We start from the raw sequence: 22,070 nt of genomic DNA on the forward strand, positions 1-22,070 counted from the left end.
TTGGATTAGTCAAGCAAATATAATAAAGATGTCAATATTACCTAAACTAATATATTTATTTAGCACTATACCAGACTTCCAAAAAACTATTTTAATGACTAAAAATAACAACAAAGTTCATATAGAAAAACAAAAGGTCAAGAATTTACAGGGAATTAATGAAAAAAAAATCAATTGAAGGTGGCCTAGCTGTACCAAATTTGAAATTAAATTATAAAGCAGTGGTTACCAAAACCATTTGGTATTGGCTAAGAAACAAACAAGTTGAGTAGTGAATAGATTAGGTTAAAATGAACAAAACAGCCAATAATTTCAATAATATAGTGTTTGACAAACCCAATGATCCCAGCTTTTGGGATAAGAACTCACTGTTTGACAAAATTTCTGGGAAAATTATAAATTTGTATGGCAGAAATTAGGCACTGACCCACACTTAACACCATACACCAAGCTCAGGTCAACATAAGTTAATGACCTAGGCATAAAGAATGAGATTATAAATAAATTAGAAGAGCATAGGATAGTTTAACTCTCAGACTTGTGGAAAAGAAAGAAATTCAAGAACTAGAAGTCATTATTGATCACAAATTAGAAAACTTTTATTATATCAAATTTAAAAGTTTTTCTACAAACAAAACTAATGCAGACATGATTAGAAGGAAAGTAATAAACTGGGAAAACATTTTTACAGTTAAAAGATTCTGATAAAGGCCTTATTTCTTAAAAAATATAGAGAAATGACTCTAATTACAAGAAATCAAGTCATTCTCCAATTGGTAAATGGTCAAAGGATATGAACAGACAATTCTCAGATGAAGAAATTGAAACTATTTCTAGCCATATGAAAATATGCTCCAAGTCATTATTAATCAGAGAAATGCAAATTAAGAGAACTCTGAGATACCACTACACACCTGTCAGATTAGCTAGAATGGCAGGGAAAGATAATTTAAAATGTTGGAGGGGATGTGGGGAAATTGGGACACACATTGTTGGTGGAATTGTGAATACATCCAGCCCTTCTGGAGAGCAATTTGGAACTATGCTCAAAGAATTATCAAACTGTGCATACCCTTTGATCCAGTAGCATTACTACTGGGTTTATATCCCAAAGAGATTTTAAAGAAGGGAAAGGGAGATGTATGTGCAAAAATGTTTGTGGCAGCCCTGTTTGTAGTGGCCAGAACTGGAAACTGAGTTGATGCCCATCAATTGGAGAATGGCTGAATAAATTGTGATATATGAATATTACGGAATATTATTGTTCTGTAAGAAATGACCAACAGGATGATTTCAGAAAGGCCTGGAGAGACTTATATGAACTGATGCTGAGTGAAATGAGCAGGACTAGGAGATCATTATATATTTCACAACAATACTATATGATGATCAATTCTGATGGACATGGCCTGCTTCAACAATGAAATGAACCAAATCAGTTTCCATAGAGCAGTAATGAACTTAACCAGCTACATCCAGTGAAAGAACTCTGGAAGATGACTAATCCCTCTATTTTTTGTCTTCCTGCAGTTTTGATTTCCTTCATGGTCTACTATTAGTCTAATAGTACACTATTTCAAAGTCTGATTCTTTTGTACAGCAAAATAACTGTTTGGACATGCACACATATATTTTAACTTATAATTTAACATATTTAATATATATGGGTCAACCTGCCATCTGGGGAAAGGGTGGAGGGAAGGAGGAAAAAAGTTGTAATGAAAAGTTTTGCAATTGTCAATGCTGAAAAATTCCCTGTGCATATATTTTGTAAATAAAAAGCTATAATAAAAATAATATAGAAATGTTAACAGAAATCAATAAAAATGAATGTGAATAAGAAAACCACTTTCAATTGTTTGGTGCTGTTTTAAGAGACCTTAAAGCTGTGAAGTAAATAAAATTAAAACCTTTATTTCACTTCCTCTACCTTGAAGAAAAAGGTACTATTTTAAAACATCTTCCATCAGGAGAAGCACCTCAGATTTAACCATGATTAAATTAAAAAAAAAAAAAGAAGCAAACAAACAAACAAACAAACAAAAAACTTCTCCTTCCTCTTTCTTTTCATCCAAAGGAAAGCGTATTAACTAAGGCTGATCTCAGGAGAGAAGAACTATATCTGTGGTGAAGGAATACTTAATCTGAAGAAAGAGAGAGTATGACCTAGAAGAGCAAATAAAGGTTGCCAATATGTAATATTCATAAATTCCTCTCATATATAGAGACCTAAAGTTCTGTTATTGTATGGTATAAGTTTCCATTTTACAGTATAGGGATAATTTAAGACTTTATAGAACACAGGGTATATTTTATCCTAAAGTTCCAGGTGCTTCTTTGGGCCAAAGTCAAGGAGATATTCAAAATTTCATTAACACAACAGTATACTGTAGAAAATCTAGATTTAGCATATTTCTGCCTTTATACATTTTTTTAAAAATCAGGAAAACTGTTCTTGAGGTTATTTCTCTTTTTTTTTTCTCTAAATCAATCTACTGAGATAATTTTATTCATGATTAGGAGGAGTAATGGTTACATTTGTGAGGGAAAAATGCCTGTTATTGCTGAACCTTGTCTTTTCTTCTCATTAACAAGGCGAAAATCTCTTACCAAACAATTAGAATTAGAATTAGCAGGGACATTGAATATCATTGAGGTCCGGTTTTTTCTTTTTAAATACAAGGAAACTGGGGCATAGAGAAGGCAAGTGACTTGCTCAGGATTTCTTATCAATGAATTATCTGGGGCAGGATTTGAACCTAGGTCTTCTTTCCAGTAATTCTAGTGCTCTCCCCTCAATCCACCACATTACTTCTTCTGTTTCCCAACAATGTATTTACAACTGCTCAGTCTACAAATTGCTTCTTGTTTTTCTTAGACTCAAATAAATCAATAGTATAAATAATGCAATTAGAAATATTAGTAGTTTTATGCGATTTTTCCCCTATAGGAACATTTTTTTTCTTTTAAAGATAACAAAATAAAAGAAAAGGGCAAAATATGACCCAAAATTTCATTCTCTACTGCAATGTCAGATAGAAGAGGAATGTTTGGATAATATTAGAGTACCTCAAGTCACACATATTAACCACAATCTACTATAGTTTAATTGAGTTGGGTATGCCAAAGAATTTTGAAGAGATTTAAATTGAATAAACTATAAATTTTCTGCTGGCAAAAATAAATCAATATATTTAGGATGCTTTTTGAGATGTTAGGATGTATGAAAGGAAATTAGTCACAGAGTCAGGAAGAAAAACCTACATTTAAATTGAGCAGCATACACTTATTAGCTATATTTTCTTGGGAAGGTCACTTAAACTATACCTGTCTCAATTTCCTCATCTTTAAAAGTGGAATAGAAATATCAATTACCTCTCAGGATTCTTATAAAAATAAAATGAAAAACATTTAAAAAGCACTTTGCAAACCTTAAAGTACAATATAAAGTTAGTTGTTACTAGAAATGAATTGAATAATCAAATTTGTATTTTGAAATTAAGTGATTAATTGATACATCTGATTACCAATCATTACTGATGATACAAAGACAATAAAAAACTCTTTACTTAAATCACAGCCAAAAACGATTAAATCCTGCACTTATATGCACTTCACATTAGAGTAGATCTGTAAATACATACTTTTTCTATTCCCCAAAATGATATGTGTTTAGCCACTTAGTAAAATATGATTTTGGTTTCCAGATGAATCTAATATTTGGAAGGAAAAATTGGATAAAATTCTTCCAACTTTTTTGTAATTATTCATTATGATGTCTTGTATCTATGCTCATGGCTTCTGAATTAAAAAAAAATAGCAAGTTAGGCCAAAACTAAGAAGAAAGGAGAAAGGAATCAATTTTATAATTAGAGAATAATTGTAACAGAGAACAGCAGCAAAGAAAGTAAAACACATTTGTTATAGTATTGGGTAGTGAATAAATGAATTCATGAGGAAAGGAAAGGATGATCCTTTCTATTCCAAACATTATTGCCATAAATTACAGTTATATATAATTTTGCTAAGTGAAATTTTAATCTGCTACTTCACCAGTGTTGTGCTTTTTTCCAACACTCTAGAAGTCAAAAGAAGCACAAAATTCCCCTTATTTATATAACTTCTTAGCTGGGGTAAAAGTCTAAGATCATATATAATTATGTTCTTAACTGCTGCATTTCATTTTAAATAATAACTATATTTTCAAAATATATGCAAAGATAGTTTTCGGCATTCATCATTACAAAACCTTGTGTTCCAAATATTTTCTCCCTCTCTTGGCCTAACCCCCCTTAGATGGCAACTAATCCAATATATGTTAAACATGTACAATTCTAATACACACATATATATGCATACATGTATATATATGCATATATATGTGTGTGTGTATATATATATACATATATATATATATAATTTTCACAGTTATCATGTTGCAACAAGAAAAATCAGACAAAAAAGACAAAAATGAAAAAGAAAACAAACAATAACAAAGAAAAAGAAAACAAACAATAACAAAGACAGGTGAAAGTACTATGTTGTTATTAATATTCTGTCCTGACACTCAGATTTGTGGATACATTTGAAGCTTTCCATTACAACTCTATTAGAATTGGACAGAATCATCTCATTGTTCTGTTTATTTATTTGATCACCTCATTGTTAAATAGAGCAACGTATATCAGAATTGATCATTGCATAATCTTGTATTTGCTATGTACAATATTCTCACAATTCTATTCATTTAATTTAGCATCACTTAATGTATGCCTCCCTAGGCTTTTCTGAAATCATCCTGCTAATCATTCATATACCATACACATTCACATACCACAACTTATTCAGCCATTCATCAACATATAGGCAACCACTCAGTTTCCACTTCCTTACCACTCCAAAAAAGGGCTGCTACAAACATTTTTGCACAAAAAAGTCCTTTTTAATGATCTCTTTGGGATACAGGCCCAGTAGAGACAAAGCTGGATCAAAGGGTATGCATAGTTTGCTAATCTTTTGGGCATAGTTGCAAACTTCTCTCCAGAATCTTTGAATAAGTTCACAACTCCACCAGCAATGTATTTGTGTTCAAGTTTTTTCACATCCCCTCCAACATTTATTGTTATCTTTTGGTTTCATATTAGCCAATCTTAGAGGTGTGCAGTGGTACTTCAATATTGTCTTAATTTTCATTTCTCTGATCAGTAGTGATTTAGAGCAATTTTTCATATGACTAGAAATGATTCTAATTTCATCTGAAAATTGCCTCTATATATGCTTTGATCTTCTTTCAGTACTCTTAACTTCTCCCTTAGGAATTTGCATGCTATACTACTTGGTGCATACGTGTTTCATGTTGACATTATTTTATTATATATAATACACTTTAGCAAGATATGGTTTACTTCCTTATCAGCTTTAATTAAAGTTATTTTGGTTATTTTGCTGTTCCCATTTCTTGTCCTTTTTCCTTTCGCATCCTACTTCCCTATAGAATGAGAGAAGTTTTTATTTTAAATTAAATATGTTTGATATTCTCTAGTTGAGCCAAATCCAATGAAATTAAGAGTCAAGCATCTCTCTTTCACTTAACTGTAATAAATCTGTTTTGTCTCTTTATGTGATGTAATTTACCCCATTTTACCTTCTCTTTCCTCTTTTTCCAGGAAAATTCCTCTAACATCACTAGTTTTTTTCTTTAATATCAATTATATCATTTATATCATTGACAATAAAATCAAAGTATACCTACATTTTAAGTAACAAAGATACAGTTCTCTAGAGTGAAACATATCATCTTCCCATATAAGGATATAAAAATTTGAACCTTTAAAAACCACAGTATTTTTGTCTTCCCTTTTTACCTTTTTATGATTTTCTTTAGTTCTGTATTTGGAGAACAAATTTTCTGTTCATCTCAGTTCTTTTTATCCAAAATAAATTAAAATCCCTATTTCATTTAATATCCATTTTTTCCCCTCAAAGATAATGCTTAATTTTGCAAGATGGTAGATTCTTTCCTGTACTCCAAGGGCAACTCCACAGTGTCTTATGATCTCCTCTAAAGAAGCATCTTTGTCTAATTCCTCATATAATTATCTTGCAAATCTCATTGGCATTTTCCTTAGCCAGATGTCTGGTCATTATTTCTGTAGCTGCATTTTCTCCAATAGTTCTTTTGACAGCAGTTTGCAGACGTCCCACAAAATCCGCAAAAGGTTCATTGGGACCTTGCTCTATTTTAGTGAAAGCCTCCCACCCGATCTTTCTGTCCGTGGAGGGAACCCCATGGTATATTTAATCTGTTCTGACTTCTTTCCATACTGACCTTCACTAGCTAATTGCTCAAAAGTGAATTGTGTGTTAATTCCTGTTTTCAAATTGCATCTGGCTTGGTTCTTACATAATTCATGAAACTCCCCAAGCCACAACAGATTTTGTCCAGGTTCTAAACATGTCCTTGCTATGGATTTTCAATCATTCAGGGTTAGGACTTCATAAGACAAACCATCTAGTAACATTTTAACATAAGTTGATATAATCCCATAAAGGGTACAACCTTTTTTCAAATCTTTAATTTTATTCAAATCTAAAGGTGTATATGCACAGTTTGATAACTTTTTTGGGCATAATTCCAGATTGCTCTCCAGAATGGTTGGATTCTTTCACAGCTCCACCAACAATGCATCAGTGTCCCAGTTTTCCCACATTCCTTATTATATTTTCCTGTCATCTTAGCCAACCTGACAGGTATGTAATGGTATCTCAGAGTTGTCTTAATTTGCATTTCTCTGATCAATAGTTGTCAAGGTCTGGGCTAGCTCCTTTGAAGGGCTCAGAATAAGTCCTTGCCAGGATAAGCAAAAGTTCTTGCCCCACATTGGGTGCCAAATTGTAAAGGTCCAGTCGTCTCTAAGTTATCCTTCCAGACCACTGTCTAAACTCAATCTCCCAGTCAGACTTTCCTCCAGGGCCAATGTTGTCTTTTTTATCCTCCCAGAGAATGAGCATGTGAGAACTCAGGGGCTTGTGGGAAAATTACTTCAACCAATGAACTTGCTCCTTTTAAAAGTTGTGTAAACTCCTTTTCAGAACTCCTTTTAAAGGTGTAAACTCCTTTAAATATGTAAACTCCTCTTCAGAAGTTCAAAAGGTGTAAACTCCCCCTAAAGGCTGGAACTAAAGGTATGAATTCTGAGCTAGAGAATTGTTTAGACAACCTGAGTTCTCACCTTGTAATTCTAACAAGAAGTATAAATTATCTTTATGTATAAGAATTTACCTCAGGTAATTAAATTTTATATATATATATATATATATATATATATATATATATATATATATATAGTTATAATTAATGTTATAGATTTAGAAAAAATCTAAAGAATGAAATAAATCATAAAAGATGCAACACCTGAGTTGTAACAGTTGCATTCTGAACTACTGAGTAGGCTGCTCATTCTGCAGTTTACACTTTTATTTTAAAATAATATTTTCTGCAATACTATTTAAAACATTAGAACATTTAAAAAAGAGAACATTTTAGCACATGGGTGTTTCTATATAGTTTAAATAGACATAGATAAATGAAATATACATTCAGATACCATATATATGCTACACATATATATATGATATATATATATACATGTATACGTAAACACAACTTCATATCAGCAACATTTCTAGCAGTATTTCTACCAACATTCCTCTTCTTATCTCCCATAGAATACTATACATTATAACAAAATATTTTAAAGAAAAAAAGAAGAGAAAAAAAATCTGACAATTAATCTATCTATCTATCTATCTATCTATCTATATATATATATAAAATTGAAGTATATGAACAATGTATCATATCCAAAAGTCTTACTCATCTCCAAAGAGGGAGCAATAGGTTTTTATTGAAAAAAAATTATACAATTTTATAATCCATTTTTATTTTATAAATACATTTTTTATTTTATAAATTTTATTTTTTATATTTTATAATTTTTATAAATCCATTTTTTGGTGTTTTTTCCTTTCATTTAATTTGTTGTAATCATCATATACATTGGTGTCCTGGTTCTGTTTACTTCATTCTGCAACATATCATGTAAAGTATTTGATTTTTCTCTGCATTCATCAAAATCATAATTTTTACATTATGTTAATGATTCATTACATTTACATACTATGATTTGGAATATTATTGTTCTTAAAAAAATGACCAGCAGGATGAATGCAGAGAGTCTTGGAGAGACTTACATGAACTGATGCTAAGTGAAATGAGCAGAACTAGGAGACCATTATACACTTCAACAAGAATACTATATGAGGATCAATTCTAATCGAAGTGGCTATCTTTAGCAATGAGAGGATTCAAATCAGTTACAGCTGATCAGTAATGAACAGAATCAACTACACCCAGTAAAAGAACACTGGGAAATGAGTGTGAACCACAACATAACACTCTTTCTGTTATTGTTTGCTTATATTTTTGTTTTTCTTCCCAAATGATTTTTACCTTGCTTCTAAATTCAATTTTTCTTGTCTAGCAAGATAACTGTATACATATGTATACATATATTTTACTTAACATATTATTTAACATATTTAACATGTATGGGAATACCTGCCATTTAGGGGAAGGGGTGGAGGGAAGGAGAGGATATGTTGGAACAGAAGTTTTTCCAAAGGTCAATTTTGAAAAATTACCCATGCATATGTTTTGTCAATAAAAAGCTGCATTAAAAAAAGTTTCCTAAAGTTCTGAAAGATTGATCTTTCCTTTCTTATCACATGAAAATAACTGATTTCTTTCTGGATATTGCACATTGTTTTAATTAGGCACTGTCCTAGATTTCTTCATAAAAAATTGAATGATTTGATATTTCCCTGTAATCTGAATTTCTTTGAACAATTTCAGTGTCTTTACATCACCTTAAACCTTCCTTTAAATTAATGCATTTCTCCCATTCAAGTTAATGTTTAAATTAAGTTGGCCTTTAAATAAGTAGTTAAAAACTTAGGAATATAATATATTTGGGGGGGTGGTCATTGTTTTTGTTCCTAAGTATAGCTACAATGATTTATTTTCTTATTGCAAACAATATTTGATGTTAGCCACCATTTAAAAAAAAACAAAATGAAATAAAACAAACAAATAAACAAACAAACAACAACAACAAAAAACACACAGAGTGCAGAACCCTTTCACATGTATATACTTTGAGTCTTTTCCATTCCAGGGTAACTCAATAAGTATTTATTAAATTGAATTTATACCTGTATTCTTTTTTTAAATTTTATTTATTTATAATTTTTTCACAGTATATATGCATGAGTAATTTTTTATGATATTATCCCTGGTATTCATTTTTCCAAATTATCCCCTCCCTCCCTCTACTCCCTCCCCTTGATGACAGGTAATCCCATACATTTTACATATGTTACAGTATAACCTAGATACAATATATGTGTGTAAATACCATTTTCTTGTTACACATTAAGTATTAGATTCCGAAGGTATAAGTAACCTGGGTAGATAGACAGTAGTGCTAACAGTTTACATTCAATTCCCAGTGTTCCTTCTCTGGGTATAGCTGTTTCTGTCCATCATTGATCAACTGGAAGTGAGTTGGATCTTCTTTATGTTGAAGATATCCACTTCCATCAGAATACATCTTCATACAACATTGAAGTGTACAGCGATCTTCTGGTTCTATTCATTTCAGTCAGCATCAGTTGGTGTAAGTCTCTCCAAGCCTCTCTTTTACCTGTACTCTTACTAAATATATAACATGGAAAATTTTGAGGAGTAAGAAATGAAGAATGCAATGTCTATAATTTATTATCTTGAGCTAATCATTTGTTCTAATATTATATATTTAAGAAAATGGCTCTTACTGTGTTCTTTGCATTTTGTTATTAATTTGCATACTTTAACACTTTAATGAATCTGTAATCTCACTGAAATAGAAACTTCTACCAATAGTGAAGATTATAGCTTATCTGCCCTTTCATATTCTATTCATGTCCTCCATAAATACTTCACAAGCAGATAAATATATAAGTGGAGAAGCAGGAGTCTTCCCTCAGAATATCTTGAAATTGAAAGGATACCAATGGAGCAAATTGACTTAAAATTTATTATTATCCATTTTGCATAAATCATCAAATACAACTTCTCTAATATAATTGATAACATTTGTTCCATTTTCCCCTGTTCTGTTCTTCACTAGGAATATGTTATGGATAATGTGTGCCTGTGATGTGCTTCTCCATTAAATTTGGGTGATGTACAAATGTAATTCTTCAGAAAGTGTGACATTCTGTTACTTGTTCTAGAAAATACCACTGAGAAAGTATTAATTTTCAAAGAAGAAACTTGGGGTTATTAAAAGCATGATAAAAATTACCTGGAAGGAAACATTTCTGTTTTCAGTTACAGAATTAACTTTTAGTTATTTGTGCTTTATTATCAAGATGAATAGGACAACTAGGTGGCACAGTGGAGACAATGCTGATTCTGGAGTCAGGAAGACTCATTTTTCCTGAGTTCAAATCTGGCCTCAGACACTTATAATTTTGGGGTCCTGGATAAGTCCTTTAATCTTGTTTGACTCAATTTCATTATCTATAAAATAAGTTGGAGAAAGAATTGGCAAGTTACTCTAATAACTTTGCCAAGAAAACTTAGATAAGGCCACAGAGTCAGACACAACTAAAAATGATTGAACAGCAATAACCAACCACCAAAATGAATTCAATGATTGAATTTGTTTAGTATTTATTCAAAGCATATTGCTGACTGGAAAATTAGACATTTTCTCTATTATGTCAATTCCCCCTCCCCCCAAAAATATTAGCCCACTGGGATCTTGTATTCTTTAAATCTTTTGGATGATTATGTGATATTAATGGTGTGATATACTATGCTATATCATTTGTAAATTTCTCTGTTTCCTTAATTTACATTTTCTCATAAAATTGTAGAATTGTGAAAGTCAACACTACTTTCACTTTATGCTATACATATCATGCATGTTCAGAGTTATTTGCACTTTTGTAATCCATATTTTAATATAAACCCCTTGAGACAGAAACTATGTATTAGTATATTTGAATCTTTAGTACTTAGTGAAATATCTGACACAGAATGGATATTAAAAATATTGATTGACTGACTGATATAGCATGCAGTAATTATTGATATTTTTGTAGGCTTGGAGCTTAATAATATTTTGAATTTCCTCCTTTCCTCCCAACATTGGACACTTTCCCCTCACATTCCTCAAGAGTTGATTTGTAAATATAGTCAGTAATGTTCCAGCGTCTATGCAATTCATTGGAAAATATTTGTCATAGTGCAGATGCTCATATGTTCTTTATTTTCTTTAGTTTGACTTTTATTTCTTCAAGGTACAAATCAGGCACTATGCTTTTATGTTTAGAAATGAGATTCTTCTATTTTTCTTAATGTAGAAAAGACTTTTATTGAAATATTTTACTGATATCTTTATTTTTATCTCCTTATTTTCTTCCCTTTAGATATACTCTTAAAATGGTTTTATTATGATCAGGATTAGTTGGGTCTTTTGTCAAGCTTTCTTTAAATTTTCTTTGTTTATTTAATGTTCCATATGTTTGCTTGTCTCATGAGATGAAACTGGTCCTATTTCTGCTCTTTTCTAGTCTCCTCTGTAAATACACACACATGCACATACACATGTGCACATGCACAAAGATTCATATATGTGTGTGTATGTGTGCATGTAGGTGTATTAATGTAATGACCCCTTTGTCTAATATGACTTTACTTGGAAAGGAGGTATATATTTTTCAGAAAACTGTTCTTCTTTTTATATGATTGATTTAGATTTACTCTTTCAGAAATGGAAATAGTCTATGTCCATCGTTCACTTTCCATTTTTCAATCTCAACAGCTTATTTAAATAGTTGACATTGGAGATGAATAAATTGCACTCAATAGCTTACTATTTTTCTTCCTTTAAAAGTGATTTTGACTTTACTCTCAACTTTAATATATAGATATAGATATATAAGCAAATAGATAGATAGATAATCTGATAATACAAAGGTAGCCAATTTTAAAATGCTTCCTCCATGACTAGCCAACTCTTTCTCTTCCACTAAAATATTATCAGATTTGTTTTCTCGTGTGATATGAATTTTGGTAAACACATCCAGCATATCATAACCCACTTTTTGGAGAAATAATTCATGGAAACCATATAAGGCTTCTGTTAATATAGTAGCCTAAAGTCTGTTTTATTTCCTATTTCTGAAACATGTTTTCAATTATGTTTCTTATTGTTTCTCCCCATCCACTTCTGAGTATTAAAGTACGTCTTTGTTAATTTGTAACAGCTGAGTCCCTTTTTGTATTGCTCTATTTTGCAGTCTTTGATAACTATGCTGGGACATAAAGATATAATTGGTAATATAGACCTAAGCTAACATGATCCTTAAAAATCATCTAGTCAATTGCCTTCTCCCTATCCCTGCCCCTCTTTTGGTTTATAGATAAGGAAAGCTTAGGAAAGGGAAATTCAGGAAAGAGAAGTTCAGAAAAGGGAAGCTCAGTGATCATACCAAGCTAATAAAGGTAAGAAAGATCATAGGCAGAATTTGAACTCATGTACTCTGAGTCCAGAACCCATGTTTTTTCTAGTATATGTCCCTCTCTTCTTTATGGAAGTATTTTTTCTTGTTATTTTTCTTTTTTCTTTTTTTGTTCTTTCCATCAACACTACAATTTATATTAAGCAATTCTGTCGTGAAGTAGTTTTATTTTTTGGCCTTTGCATGAATATTAACAATAATAAAATTGAACTCAAATCCTTTATTTACCACAAAACCAACTTCAACTTTTAAAAATGATCAAAAAAAAGGAAAAAGAGTTTTGGCCATAGATACCTATTATGGAGAGAGGGAAGAGCAGACTTCAAACTCTGAGGACATTAAAGGCAAGATGTCTTTAGATGGAGCCCCAAAGAGTGGCATAAGTTGGTCTCCAGCTGAAAAGGTTTGTGGAAGAATTAGAAAAGATATTAAAAGGGAATTGAGGAAAAATGGGGAAAGGAAACAAAAGCTTTGGAAAAGGAATGACTGCAATTGTCCAAAGGACTTCTTAAAATAGTTTGGTGTAATGGAAAAAGAAAACGATTCCTGGAAAAAACAGAATTTGTGAAATGAAAAAAAAAACAACAAAAAAACGAATGAACAAAGCCTTCATTTAAAACTTCAAATGGGCAAATGTAAAAGAGATAAAAAAGCTAACTAAAGAAAATAATTCACTAAAAATTAGAGTTGAACAAATAGAAGTAAGTGATGTCAATGAAAAATCAAGAATCATAATAAAAATTAGAAGAAAATGTAAAATACATGCTTGGAAAAACAACTGACCTGGAAAAAAATCCAGGAGAGAATATTATGTGAATCATTGGATTACCTGAAAATTATGATGAAAAAAAAAAGGGGGGGGGCTGGACAACATCTTTCAAGAAAACATCAAGGAAAACTGTTCTGATTTCCTAGAACCAGAGGGCTAAATAGTTATTGAAAAAATCCACAAAGGGGGCAGAGGCAAGATGGCAGAGAGGGCACATGTTTCTTTCTGCCCTTTTCCCTCAGACTAATTATCAAATCACCCTCTAAATTAGTTTTGGATCAGCAGAACTCACATATTTTGGGAATGTAACAAATTACCAGAAGGAGATACTTTCAAAAGTTTCAAAAAACATCTGTTTCACTCGGGCATTGCAGCAGGTGGGCCAAGAATGAGCAGAACAAGCACAGACTCCAGTGAAGGCAGCACACAGACACAGGGTAGTGTGAGCTCCCTGTGCTGGAGAATCTACAGGGAAGAATGAATAACAGTGTTGGTTACTCCACCTTGTATGCAATTTAGTACAACAGCAGAAAAGTTATAAAACATCCAACAAAAACACAAAAAGTAAATAGTACAAAATGCCAGAATTTCACAAGAACTAGTCATGCCCACCAAGCACTTGAAGTATGTCAGGGCAGCTGCTGCTGACTGTAGAAGAAGAGTGGACAATCTCCCTTGCTGTAAAAGCAGATCTCAGCTTTTTAAAAAAGTGAATAAAAAAAAAAAAAGAATTAGAACTCTGACTTGGATAGTGTTTTATGGCGAAAGAGAAGAACAGATTTTAAACGTGATGAGACAAAAAAAAAAAAAAGGTAAATTGAGCCAGAGTGGGCAATCACCCCTACCATGTAGTAGCTCCCTGGAGGAGGGAACCATGTGAACTCTGAATCAGCTCGGTGAAGAATCCCCCATCAGGAGCGGCTGTAAGGCAGGGTCCCTCCTGAGCAGCTAACAGCCGTCAAGCTGTCTGACACCAGGATCGTACTCAAGTCTGGCTATGAAAAGTACCTTGGAATAAATTCAGACGGCCTTGTGGTGGGGCGATCCGATGCCATTGGCCCCTGGGAGCAGTGGGAGCCAGTCTTTCAAGACGGGAAGATGGCTTTGCTGGCTTCAAACAGCTGCTTTATCAGGTGCAATGAAGGAGGCGATATAGAAGCCAAGAGCAAGACTCCAGGAGAAGAAGAAATGATCAAGATTCGCTCTTGTGCAGAAAGAGAAACTAAGAAGAAAGATGATATTCCCGAAGAAGACAAAGGAAATGTGAAGCAGTGTGAAATCAACTATGTAAAGAAATTCCAGAGCTTCCAAGACCACAAACTTAAAATAAGCAAAGAAGACAGCAGAATTCTTAAACAGGCCCGGAAAGACGGACTTTTTCACGAGACACTCCTGGACAGGAGAGTCAAGTTGAAAGCTGACAGATACTGCAAATGAGGACAGTGTTCTTCGTCCTGCTCTCCTTTTCATTGTTTCCCTGAATAAAATATTCAGCAGATGCGATGTTTTGTAAAGAAAAGTTGTTTCCTTTATGTTGGTGAGGGAGGCCACCCCCAGGACACCCATCAACCTTCCTCCCTGGGACTCAGGCTGTCAGGGGGCCTGGCTGGAAGAAGCACTTCAGACCAACAAGAGCCTGGAGACATCACCTGGAAAAGGAGCCACAGCCCTGAAGTTGCCCTCTGTGGGTGGGATAGGTGTCTCGGGGGCACCCCGAAGCTTTCCCTCTTTGGCAGCTGGATCCAAGGTTTTCAATAGATGGGGGGCCCAATTGGCTGAAGAGCAAAGATAATGAGAAACTGAAGCTGGATGCAGGTCAGGAAGGGAAGACTCCTACCCATGCCTTCAGAGTGTCTTCTGGGAGAGACCCCCACTTCTGAGGGGAGGCCAGTCTGCAGAAAGGCTTCTTGAAGTAGACCAAGGAGGCCCCTGCCTGAGCCTGATGGGGGATTCTTCACCGAGCTGATTCAGAGTTCACACGGTTCCCTCCTCCAGGGAGCTACTACATGGTAGCTCCACCCCTATTCAGGAGTGGTACTATAGAGAGTATAATCAAGATAATTGAGGAGCAGAGTTTATTTGTAACCTGGCTACAGATTGCTAAACTCTTGGCTGCATTAAGAAGCACATCCCCTTGGTTCTTAGAGGAAGAAAAGATAGATGTAGATAAATGGAAGCTAGTGGGATAATGCAAGGGTTTCTGGGAAGAACCACTTCAACCAATGAGCTTGCTCCTTCTAGGATTCCTAAGGTGTAAACTCCCTTTACAGGTCTGAGCCAGAGAACTGTCAAGTCAACCTGAGTTCTCACCTTGTAATTGTCTAGACAACCTGAGTTCTCACCTAGTAATCCTAACAGTAAATGAAGAAAATAATTCACTAAAAATCAAAATTGAACAAATGGAAATGAATGACTCAATCAGACATAAAGGATCAGTCAAGCAAAACCAAAAACAATGAAAAAAATAGAAGAAATATAATATATCTGCTTGAAAACAACTCACCTGAAAAATAGATCTAGGAGAAACAATCTAAGGATTACTGGATTTCCTTAAAACCATGATGAAAAAAAGAACCTAGACATTATTTTTCAGGAAATCCTTAAACAGAATTGCCCTGATGTCATAGAATCAGAAGGTAAAATAGTCATTGAAAGAATTCAATGAACACCTCCTGAAAGAAACTCCAAAATTAAAACTTCAAGTCTAAATTTCAGAACTTTCAAACCAAGAGAAAAAAATTTCAAATAGCCAGAAAAAAAATTAAATACTGAGGAGCCACAATAAGGATTTCCCAAGACCTAGCAGCTTCCACTTTAAAGATCAAAGAGTTTGGAATCTGATATTCTGAAAGCCAAAGATACTTGGAATGCAGCCAAGGATAAACTACCCAGGTAAACTGAGAATTTTCTTTCAGGGAAGAAGATGGACATTCATAGAAACAGATGAATTCTATTTAGTTCTGATGAAAAGACCAGAGCTTAACAAAAGTTTTGACGTCCAAATATGGAACTCAAGAGAAGCATAAAAAGGTAAAAAGAAAAAAAAACTCTTGAGAAGTATAGCTCTGTTATGGGTATACATAGATACTGCATCTATAATTTGATTTTACTGTTATAACATATAAAAGAAACTAGAAGTGGAAAGGTGATTATACCAGAAGGAGAAAGTGAAGATAAATGATGGAAATTACATCTCACAAAGTGGCAAAGAACACCTATTATAATTGAGGGAAAGAAGGGAAGGGGATGGATATTGTATGAATCTTACTCTCACCACATTAGGCTCCAGTAGAGAACATTAGATATATTTGGTTTCAAAGAGAAACTTCTCTCACCTAATAGGAAAGTGGGAGGGGAAAGGGGAAAAGGGAATGGTTAGGCTAATAGAAAAATAAAAAACAAAAGCAAACAAACAAACAAAACAACAGCAACAACAACAATAACAAAAGCAACCAGAAACAGCAGATGAAAAGCAAAAGAAAGGGGGAGAGGCTCTAAAGGGGAATGACTGCTTGAGGCAAGTGGTGCTCATGAGTAAAATGCTGGGGAAGAAGGAAAGGGGAAAAGGAAAGAGAAAACTATAATTCGGGGTTAATAAGATGGCAGGAAATATAGAATTAACAATTTTAACTGTAAATGTGAATGGGGTGAAGTTGCCCATAAAGTGAAAGCAGATAGTATACTGGATTAAAAGTCATAACCCTACAATATGTTGGTTACAAGAAACACATTGAACATTGAAAGCAGAGTGATACATACAAAGTAAAGGTAAAAGGCTGGAGCAGAATCTATTATGTTACTGGTGGGGGGAAAAAAAAAAAGCCAGGGTAGCCATCCTGATTTCAGAAGAAGCAAAAGTAAAAAATGATCAACATAAAAGAGATAAGAAAGGAAACTATTTCTTGCTAAAGAGTACCATAAATAATGAAGCAATATCAATAATAAACATATATGTACTAAATAGTGTAGCATCTAAACTCCAGAAGGAAAAGTTAATAGAACTTCAAGAAGAAGTGGAAGATTTCAACCCTGTTCTCTCAGAACTAGATAAACGAAACCACAAAATAAATTAAAAAAAAAAAGAAGAAGTTAAGGAGGTAAATATAATACTAGAAAAATTAAGTGTGATAGCTCTTTGGTGAAAATTGAATGGAGACAGAAAGGACCACGCTTTTCTTCTCAGCAGTTCATAGAAATCTTACAAAAATTGACCATATATTAGGGGATAAAAACCTCAAAATCAAATGCAGATAGGCAGAAATAGTAAATGCATTTTATAAGATCACAATGTAATAAAAATTGCATTCAATAAAAGGCCAGAGGAACACAGACTAAAAATTATTTAAAAATTAAATAATCTCATTCTAAAGAATTAATGTGTACAACAGAAAATTATAGACAACATTAATAATTTCATTCAAGAGAATGACAATAATGAGACAACATACCAAAAATGTGGGATACAGTTAAAGTGATATTAAGGGAAAATTTTATATCTCTATTTATATCTATAGATGCTTACTTGCATAAAATAGAGAAAGATTAATGAAATGGGCTTGCAACTAAAAAATCTAGGAAAAAAACATACAAAAAAACCTCCAATCAAATACTAAACTTGAAATTTTAAAAATAAAAGGAGAGATTAATAAACCTAAAAATTAAAAAAATATTGAATTAATAAATAAAACTAAGAGTTGGTTTTAAGAAAAAAAAAACAATAAGATAAATAAACCTTTGGTAAAACTGATTAGAAAAAGAAAAGAAAAAAATTCAAATTGTTAGTCTCAAAAATGAAAAGGGAGAACTGTCCATCAGTGCCCAACTTTATGTCATTAAATTTGATAACTTAAGTGAAATGTAGAAATACCTATAAAATGTATATACTTCCATATTATCAGAAGAGGAAATAAATTACTTATTAATCCCATTTTTAAAAAAATGAAATAGAATAAGCTACTAGTGAACTAAGAAAAAAATCTCCAGGGCCAGATTGATTTGCATGTGAATTCTACCAAAATTTTAAAGAACAATTAACTCCAATACTATATAAAGCATTTGAAAAAAAAAAAAAGGGAAATAAGGACTCATACCAAATTCCTTTTATGAAACAGATATGGTATTAATACCTAAACCAGGTAAAACAAAACAGGGAAAGAAAATTATAGGCCAATTTGCCTAATAAAAAATCTTATCAAGAAAAAAAAAACTGTGCAAGAAAACAAAATGCTATACTACTATGTGCATATATGTTTACTATTGATATTGCTTCATTATCTATGTTACCTTTAGCAAGATATAGTTTCCTTCCTTACCTTTTTTAATTTGATCAATTTTTGATTTTGCTTGATCTAAGATCAGGTTGACTAGTCTTGTTTTTGTTTGTTTGTTTGTTTGTTTGTTTGTATGTTTGTTTGTTTTTTTGTTTTTGTTTTTTACTTCACCTAAAGCATAATAAATGGTTATTAGCCCTTCACCTCTACTCTATATATCACTCTGCTTTAAATGTGTTTCTTGGAACTTCTTAGAAACAACATATTATAGAATTATAGAATTCTGGTTTTTATCTAGTGTGCTTTCTAGTTCTGTTTTATGGCACATTCACATTCATAATTAAAATAATTAATTGTGTATTCCCCACCATCTTATTTACCCCAAATTATGTTTTTTTCTTTCATTTCCCCTTTTCCCTCCTCCCCAGTATTTTGCTTCTGACCACCACTTCCCTCAAGCAGTCCTGTTCCTTTATAGCCTCTCTCCTTTTTCTTTTCCCTTCTATTTGTTTCCCCCTTTCTTTGCCCCTTTCCCCTTCTACTTCCCTATAAGGTGAGAGAAGTTTTCCTGTGAAACCATATTGTCCTCTCTTTCAGCCAAATTTAATGAGAGTGAGATTCACACAGTGTTTTCCTCTCTCCCTTCTTTCCCTCAATTATAATAGGTGTCGTTTCACTCTTCATGAGATGTAACTTCTCTGATTTTATTTCCATTTTAAATTTTTTTCGAGGACAATCCCCTTTTCACCTCTAATTTCTTTTTATATTATCACAGTAAAATCAAATTATACATGCATAATCTCTGCCACTAGAACTTAACAAAACTATTTCTAATTTTTATAAGAAATAAATGAAATTCAACTGTATCCTTGAATGTCTATGTTTTACCTGAAAAATAATGCTCAATTTAGCTGTATATTTTATTCGTCACTGCAATCTAAGTTGCTTTGCTTTTTAGTATATCAGCTGCCAGGTTCTTTGATCCTTTTAGGTGGAAGTTGCTCAGTTCTGGGTAATCCGGATTGTGGCTCCTTGGTATTTGAATTGTTTGTTTTCTGGCTGTTTGCAATATTTTTCCTTCATCTAATGATTTTGAAATTTAATGAATATTTTTCCTGGGAATTTTCATTTTCCTTGAGGATATGTTTGGTGAATTCTTTCAATGGCTATTTTAACTTCTGTTCTAGGATCTTAGGACATTTTTCCTTGACAAATTTCAGAAAGATATTGTCTAAGCTTTTTTTTTTTTTTTTTTTTTTTTTTTTTTTTTTTTTTAGCATCATGGTTTTCAGAAATTCCAATAATCCTTAAGTTGTCTCTCCTAGATCTATTTTCCAGGTCAGATGTTTTCAAAGGAGGTATTTTATATTTTCTTCTATTTTTATTTTTGTTTTTGTTTTTCTTTACTGATTCTTGATGTTTTATTAAGTCATTCATTTACATTTATTCAATTCTAATTTTAATGAATTTTTTTTAAATTAATGAGTTTAAGTTAAATTTGAAATTCTAAAAATAAAAGGGGAGATTAATAAAATTGAAAATAAGAAAACTATTGAATTATTAAATAAAACCAAGAGTTGGTTTTTATGGGGGGGAAAGCAATAGAATAGGTAAATGCTTATTTAATCTGATTAGAAAAAGGAAAGAGGAAAAACAAATATTCTCACAAATGAAAAGGGAGAACTTTCCAAAAATGAAGGAGAAATTACAGCAATAATTATGAATTATTTTGCCCAACTCCATGTCAAAATTTGATAATCTAAGTGAAATGGAGGTATAAGTGCAAAATTATGGATTTCCCAGTTAACAGAAGAGGAAATAAATTACTTCATTTTGTTTTTTATTTTTTAATTTTATTTTTTCCCTCAATGCAAGCTTTGGTAGAATTCAAATAAGTCCTAAGTGTTTGTTTGTTTGTTTGTTTGTTTTTCCCCCCAATATATGTATACCTATTTATACAATTATCTTGCTGCACAAGAAAAATCAGATCAAAAAAAAAAAACTGAGAAAGAAAACAAAATGAAATCAAACAACAGAAAGAATGAAAATGCTATATTGTGGTCCACACTCAGTTCCCACAGTCTTCTCTCTGGGTGTAGAGGGTTCTCTTCATCACTGAACAACTGTAACTAGTTTGAATCATCTTATTGTTGAACAGAGTCACATCCATCACAATTTATCGTTGCATAATCCTGTGGTTGCTGTGTGCAGTGATCTTCTGATTCTGCTCATTTCACTTAGCATCATTTCATGTAAGTCTCTTCAAGTCTCTTTGAAATCATCCTGCAGATTGTTTCTTACATATCAATAGTATTCCATAACATTCATATATCATAATTCACACAGCCATGCTACAATTGATAGCCATCCAATCAGTTACCGGTTTCATTTCACTACAAAAAAGGGCTGCCACAAACGTTTTTGCATATGTGGCTCTCTTAGTTCCAAATTGCTCTTCAGAATGGTTGGATCAATTCACAGTCCCACCAACAATGCATCAGTGTCCCAGTTTTCTCAATCCCATCCAATATTCATCATTATCTTTTCCTGTCATTTTAGCCAATCTGAAAGATGTGTAGTAGCATCAAAGAGTTGTCTTAATTTTCATTTATTTGATCAATAGTGAATTGGAGCACTTTTTCATATGACTAAAATTAATTTCAGTTCCTTCATCTGAATATTGTCTCTTCATATCCTTTGACCTAAGTAATCCCACTTCAGGAAAAAAAAATAAAGAAATAGAACAAGCTATTCAACTCCCTAAGATAAAATATCCAGAGCTAGATAAATTTATATGTGAATTCTATAAAATATTTAAAGAACAATTAATTCCAATACTATATTAACTATTTGAAAAAACATGAGAAGATCGACTGCTACCAAATTCCTTTTATGACACAGATATGGTGTTGATACCTAAGTCAGATAGGGTAAAGAGTAAAATCTTTTATAATATGCTTATTCTCAGGTAAACTTATTGATTTTTTTCTATTCTAAAACTAGTTTAATTTACTTGGTAATAAATTATTTTTGTCTTAAAATTTAAAGAATATTTAATTCCATTACACTTTAGAGGAAAAATAAATTAAAAGAACTATGAATTTTTTTATAGTGAGAAGATACTGGTTTGAATCTGCTGAGTTTGACCAGATCACTTTAATTTTTAGTACTCCAAGGATTTTTTTAAATTGAAACATTTTGCTTCCAAAACATATGCAAAGATAAGTTTTAAATATTGACCCATGCAAAACCTTGTGTTCCAATTTCCCTCCCTTTTGCCACAACTCCTCCCCTAGATGGCAAGTAATGCACTATATGTTAATCATGATAAAAGCATGTGTTAATAGAATATAGGCATACATATGTATGCAATTATTTTGCTGCAAAAAAAAAATCTG

General features: G+C 32.3%; 1 pseudogene; it reads left to right on the forward strand.

Annotated features, from left to right (window-relative positions):
- The window catches only part of LOC141562205 (protein FRG1 pseudogene), a 29,430-nt pseudogene extending 14,525 nt beyond the window's left edge, over window positions 1-14,905 (forward strand).
- The last annotated feature ends 7,165 nt before the right edge of the window (window positions 14,906-22,070 follow it).

This window comes from Sminthopsis crassicaudata, chromosome 3 (assembly GCF_048593235.1).
Source record: "Sminthopsis crassicaudata isolate SCR6 chromosome 3, ASM4859323v1, whole genome shotgun sequence".
Classification (NCBI taxonomy): Eukaryota; Metazoa; Chordata; class Mammalia; order Dasyuromorphia; family Dasyuridae; genus Sminthopsis; species Sminthopsis crassicaudata.